Here is a 7,208-nt window from a genome sequence, read left to right as displayed (position 1 = left end):
AGTAGTGGGAACACATTGTGGCGTTTACTGAAGTAGGAGTACATCGTGGAAGTTCCTCGTCATGAGATTGAATAATGGTCGCATTTGTAATGGAAATGCAAGTATGGGTTGCTGCTTTTTAGTAGTCGTGTGAAGTATGAGCGTGGTATAGTTTGGTGAGGTGAAATGGTAGTTGAGAATTGGTGTGCAAATGCACAGGAGGTGCTTATGGTGTGCTTGCTTGGTTACTATTAGTCTTTACTGATTTGCTTAGTGCAAGAACTGCCAGAGTTAAAGATTAAATAGGTATAAGGAGTCCCACGTAAGGTGGAGTGAATAAACGCAAAGATTGAAGGTTAAAGAACTCTAACTGAAGGAGTCCCATGCAATGCATCTTTCCCCTTTACCTACTAGATACATGGAAAAGACTAACGAACACATTCTGTTGAAATAACTACATTGGGGTCATATGTTGTATGCCATTGCTTCGGAGGTATGCGGTTTTACAGAACCCCGATAATATAACCAGGGTAAGCATTTCGAGATGAAATGGTTTATCTACCCTCTGAAAAGAAATCCTGTTATGAACTGTTTTCCATTTTAATTACAGAAGTGGACCGACCAAAATTTGGTGAAGGAAATGGCAATTTAAAGCATTGGACTGATGTATGTAGCAACGAAATTGGTGCAAGTGTTGAGAACCTGTCCTCTCCAGGATGTGAAAGCAAAATATTTGTCGGTTTACAAATCTCTCTCCAATTAGCATCCTTGTTCAGTGTTTGAAGGGTGAGAAAATAGATATTGCAGCAAATCCACTCCTAGGGGCAATCGGTAAAAGCAATGTTCTGCTGGAATTGCAATGCAGAGGACATTGGACACATCCTATGAGTTAAGGCAGTGCTAATGACTGGTTTGAATGCCTCGTTTACAATGAACTCTTCCTGTTCTGAAACTACTTAAGCATCGTCTTCACCTCAATCTCACCTTCTTTCCATTAGAAAAACCACATGCAAGCAGGTGCAGTTATATATTCTTGGCTCGAGTGGAGCAGTATAACAGGAATGACACATGTTTCTGGTCCTCTGTCAAAACTCACCCAGCCGCTTGAAACTAACAAGTGATGCAGATGCAGCAAAATATATCTTGCCACTTGTTTGAGATTGAAGAGTGGAGATTAAAAATTGTACATGTGAAAATGGGCCATAACAGGAAAAGCAGGGTGGTGCCAAAAATGTGACCTGCACTTTGGGGAAACAAGTCTGCTGTTTCGTTGGTTTTTCTCTACATGCGAGTTTCGGATGATGGAACGGAGTCCTCCCAGGTCTTGAAGTATCCACCTCTGTTTTTTTTGGTAAGGGCGATCACCAATCGTGGATTAAGTTGAAGTTTTTGTTCCAACAGATTTTTTTTTTCTATGTCGTCATTGAGTCCCGGACAGCTTCTGACTAGTTTATTGGTAGTAATATTCCCAGCGATGGTTTTTAAGACTTCTGTGAGGTTTTTCTAATATCATTCCTGTTGCTCCAACTGTCACTTAATTTTGGCATTCTTCAGCTTCCAGGATCTTTTGACTTCATGTTAGAGATTGTCTTGCTTTATGTGCCAAAATAGCCGACTTGGTAAATTTTTTGGGGAAAATCGCATAAATTCCTTCAAAAATCTTCTCCGGATCGAAGTTTGGGTTACGGCATTGGGCCAGAGGTGTGATGTTGAATTGTGGAGGTCAGGTCGATCATGTGATGGTGTCAAAATGGTGGACTTTGTAAATATTTGGGAAAATTGTGTAAATTCCTTCAAAAACCTTCCTCCAGACGTACCAGTAAGAATGCTACCAAGTTTGGGTTACAACATTCGGCCAGGGCCCACAGAAGCCACAGGTCCAGTGGTCACATTTATTTAATTTTTTTTTTTTTTTTTTAAAGAGTGGTGTGAAACTGGAAAGTATTTGATAGCCTTGGTTAGGAAATTAAAAGTAGAGATAGTGGGGTGTGTTTAGAGCACACGTGTCCCCACAGGAGTGTGCAGCAGAAGCCGGCAGAGAATGCTGATCATTCGGGGAGCCGACATTTGCCACCAGCACGAGGTATGTGGAAAGTACACACGAACATCGTACAAATGGTGAGAATGGGCTTCATGAAGGGACTATCCATTGGGGTGTGTGGTTACGCGGGTGCAGTGTGCGAGTCTGCATGCCGTCCGAACTCTGTTGCCCCTCCAAAATAGGTATTTGCTTTTTTCTCAAACTACACCCACAATTCTGATGAAACTTGACCACAACCTTCATCACCCGTGATGCACCAAAGTTTGGTCACAAGATTGAACAATCCGGGCCATTTCATTGGTACATATTGCGGATTCCGTCTCACTTAACTTCCTCTTCAGTATCATTATTCTACCAGGTGAGCGCCCAGGCTGTTGCCCTAATTTTTAGAATCAGAAGACTGTAGATTAGCACCTTCCTTGTTGTTCTGACTATTGAGGGATGAATCGAGGAATGGATGTTGATGGGTGATGAGATGCGTGCAAAAACATTTTGGATCCATGATTGAGTGGAGCAGTATACAGCCCCCGTATACATCCCCCTGTGGAGACGAAGCCTCACCTGCATTGAGGTATGGATGTTTTTGAAAAGGATGTCTTTTTGGTTGTTGTTGGAAAGAAAGTTGAGTTTTTTGCCAATGTGCAATGCTTAATTGATGAGAGGGCAGTGTGGCTCATTGGAGGTAGGTATTGTGAAGGGGGCGTTAGGAGCTTTGGGAGGATGAAAGTTTGAGGGAAGGGGAAAGGAAGGACATTTTCCTTCCGTCATTGAAAAAGCTGTGTGAGTGTTCGTACCTTTATTTGATTTCCACACACGATAAGCTCCAGAATCTCTTCAGCTGAGATGAATTGGGAATTTATCCAACTCGCAGTTACGACTGATTCAAAATAAATAATTTCATTTTGTACGTTCGTTGATACCACCTTCCTCTCCTTGATCCCTGGAGAATTGAAGGGTGGGAGGGGAAGGGAAGGCTGCACGACTGGAGGGAGGGGAAGGGAAGGCAACTACCTGGATGTTACAGAGGTGATAAAACGTGTCCAAAGAACAATTTTCTTTTTAACCGCCATGTTGTATATAAAACCAGGCGGAGCATTTAAACATCGGGGCAATACCACAGGGTGCTCACCTAGTAGCAGCTGGATAAGCTAACCAGGCAACAACTGGAAGGCATGGATGACCCACAAAATATGAAAAAGAGAAGAAAGTAAATAACTATGGATAGTGCTTATTTCTCATGCCATGAACAAACTTTGGTACATCATGGGTGGTCAAGTTTCATCGAAATTGTGTGTGGTTTCAGAGAAGAAAGTAAATACATGTTGAGGGGGCTACCCCCACATTGAATCCCTCACAGCCAAATTTTTTTAATGCCATGAACAAGCTTTAGTACATCATGGGTGATGAAGGCGGTGGTCAATTTTCATCCGAATTGTGTGTGGAGTTTCTGAGAAGAAAGAAAATGCCTTTTTGGGGGGGCAACCCCCCCCCCCCTCCACCACAGCACAAAACTGGTTAGAGAGCACAGCGTTACGCTCAATGAAGTTTCTGCACATACCTTTATCTTTTCTTCACTCAACATAATCGTCAAAATGGCAGAAAAAGTTAAGTTTAATGCTTTGCTTAAATACAATGTTATGAAAAATCACGAATTTGTTAAATTTGTCCACAAGATCCGATTCTCAAATCGGATATAATATTTTGATTATATACTTTAATTAGTTCTTGAGAGTAGATTCTATTTCCAAATCGAGACACGTTTGAATAGGCCCAACAAAATGGCAATTTCGACCCAAGTAAGCTGACACAGGGCTGACCAAGAATGTTGCCACGCTAAAGGATAATGAAATAATAAGATCGTTAATTATCTTCAAAAGGGGTGTTTAACCCAAATACCCTATTTTCAAGAATGCAAGTCCTTGTAGTTCACTTTATACGTACATGCAAAGTTTCAGGCAGCTAGGTTTTATGGTTTTGGAGTTAAGGTGGTGGGGACACACACACACACACACACACACACACACACACACACACACACACACACACACACGCACACTTGCATTTATTCGTGCAGATATACTAGCAGAGCCGACCCTTCGCTTTGCTGAAGGACTGTTTGGCAAAAATCTTGGGTGAGAAGGAAAAAGGAAAGGAAGACATTTACCCACACTGAGTGCTTTAACCTCAGCATTGCACAGGTAAGAAAAAAGGGAAATTGTAATATCCTCTGCCACCACCACCACGTGGTGATACATGGTACACATTTGCATGGAGAATTCACACCCCAATGTGAGGCCAGGGCCACAGGCCACAAGTTGTGTTTTTAACCCGAGTTTGGAGTTTGAAAGGAACAAAGAACCCGAGGAACAAAGAAAGCCAGAGAGAGGTGATGTCACGAGTTCGATATACACGAGTGATGTGTGCTTACACATTGTTTAAGCAGACGAACGGTGCTTCGCCATTGTCTTGGGTCACTCACCTGCATTTTCTTTCATTTATGGATATTTTCCAATGGTTCTGTTTTTTTTTTTATTATTTTTTATTTGTTTGTTTGTTTGTTTGTTTGTTGGTTTTTTCCCCGGTGTATCGCCTTCGATGTCCATCGAGATGCAAAATTTCAGCTTACTCGGTCACCTGTAAGGTCCTGATCTTTAATATCAGTCAGTGCGTCAGTGATTAGAAAGAGCTTTTATGTATTGTATTTACAGATACAGTATATATTTATGCAGTATCTATATATATATATATTGTTGTGGGGTCGAGGGTTGGGTGAGAAGACCACTGGGGGGGGGGGGGAAGCGATCTCGGCTCCCTACCAGACTCCCCGGAATTGTAGGCTGTCCCACATGGGTAATTCCGTGACGCGGCGGGTCGCTAACCGACCGTGGATGCCAATAACTCAACCACGTGACTTCGGGTCCTCCTGTATATGGGTTAACTGGGTTGCCTAATTAATCACCGGGGAACACGCCCTCGGTATGCCTTGTCCAAACTGGATCAGATGCAGCCGAGCAACCAGGGACATACCGGCTCAAAGGAACGGATTGTTGGGAATAAAGTCCTGGCTAAGCTAGGATTCGGACCATGTTGGATCAAAGAAAGAAAAGACAAAAACGAGCTGGGAACATTTCGAATAATAATTTATTTACAAGCAGGTGAGGAAAAGTATGTGGTACAGGGAGTAGGTTTATTGGGGTGTGTTGTGCAGGGAAAGCAAGAAATGTGAGAGGTGCGGCAATAAACAAGCAACTTATGAAAGCGGACGTTGGGCAGATTTAACCCGAAAATAATAACAACGAGCTGAAACCCCGTCACAGATGGATTCCGTTCCATGAGCCCAATATGACAACCAGTGGCGGCTCTTGTAAGAGCCGGATCCCAGTCGATGTACTCCATGGCCTGACCAAATGAGGCCTACAAAACGTCCTTGTACACGACATTTTTGGTGTACACTACTCCTTGTGAAGAAGTCCCCTGATTTATGCACGTGTCTACTTTGACGTACAAATACCGTGTCAAAACTTCTCAGGTCACAGTACCGAGAAAAACGTGACGCGACCGCGAGGAGGAGCACAAAATTGGTTCTTCAGTATTAATAGATAGATACAATATTTCTTGTTACATTTCTCGTGTCAAATTCACATTCTGAGGTAGTCAGGATGTGCAGAAGAGGGTTTTACATTGCAGACGCTATTTTCGAGGAGTGGAATTACACCTCTCAGCGGTGACGGTCTGTCGACGACAGACGTAATGACGTCAGCGAATGACCAATGATGTCATGATGTCCTTATGCCTCTCAGCGGTGACGTCACACGTTGCCATGTAAACGAATGTAAAACGAAAAGTGTTTATTCTGCTTCAGAGTTGAAAGTTGACTATTGCTACTATGTGCGATGCACTCTTACAGGTACGAAGTTTCTTTCAGTCCAGGTCAGAGTACCGAGAAAAACGTGACGCGACCGCGAGGAGGAGCACAAAATTGGTCCTTCAGTATTAATATGTAGATAATAATCTTCTGCAGTCTTACTTATGTGGATAGGAGCCCGGACACACACACACACACACACACACACACCCCGATGAAGAGGAGTTATTACAGCAAGACAGGAGAGGAGTTGAGGCTGGGGTCTCTCGGTACCTTTGCACGCTTGCCCGAATACGTTTGGGAGGATGCTCCATAGTGCAGCACCCCTGACAGCTGGCGCGTTGTCTCTTGCTTTGTGGCAACTCGTGCAAAGTGTCGTCCAGAGAATGGGAAGCGACCGTTGGCGTTAGATAGAGATATAGAGATAGATAGATAGAGAGAGAGATCGGACTTTTAACGTCCACCACAAAACTCAGTGTCGTCACCTGAATCAGGCGCTCTGATTGGCCCCGACCCCCTGCGTGCACGAACCCCCGGGCCATGCCCTGACGACCGGCCGAGAGTGACGTCGGTCTTGCACGCCCGCTCCGTGTGCGTCGCGTGGCCCGAGCTGTACAACATGCCCCGCCCGATCACAGCTTCGCCGTCCGTGGGGAACATCTGCGGCCGTCAGCGAGGACCGAAGGTACGATGTTATGGTGAACCCACGCACAGACAGTAACATGTGTCCATTCGTGCCGTGCTCTGTACGACAAGTCGTGAGCGGCGCGTGGGCCTGCCTTCGAGCTCGCTCCGTGCCGTGTGGCCTGGATCCGCCATTACACACACGCCCAGCGCTCGTGTTCGCCCGATTCTGTCGTGTGCGCGGGACGAATCCCGATCGATATAATTTGTCCTGCAATGGGTTGAAGAGTCCGAGCTGCCCGCGTCATGCACAACGTGCCGTGGTGGTGTCTTTCTATTATCGGCCTCGATTGAGAGATCGCTTGAGGACGGGTGTTCGAGCGGCCTTTCTCAGGTGCTGTTTGTTCCGTGTCGTCGGTGCGTGTTCCGTGCAGCGTGGGCGTCGTGCGGGGTGTGTTTCCTGTCCATCGGGTGGAAATTACCGCTGTGAGTGCGTTTGTCAGGCGAGGTTTTCTCCCGAGGGCTCGGGGTGTAATGCCTGCTTGGCCTTTGCTGAGGACCCATCTCACAGCGAAGGGCGCACGTGGCTCACTTTTACCTCAGGAATAATCAGAAAAGGAGAGTAGGAATGATGTAAGGAATCCTGGCTATGAGACCCTCGCAACGCACGCCCCTGTTGTCCTACTAAACATAAGGGAA

This window comes from Eptatretus burgeri, chromosome 2 (assembly GCF_056783735.1).
Source record: "Eptatretus burgeri isolate ZD-2024b chromosome 2, Ebu_testis_v1, whole genome shotgun sequence".
Lineage (NCBI taxonomy): Eukaryota > Metazoa > Chordata > Myxini > Myxiniformes > Myxinidae > Eptatretus > Eptatretus burgeri.
This window is presented reverse-complemented; position numbering follows the sequence as displayed.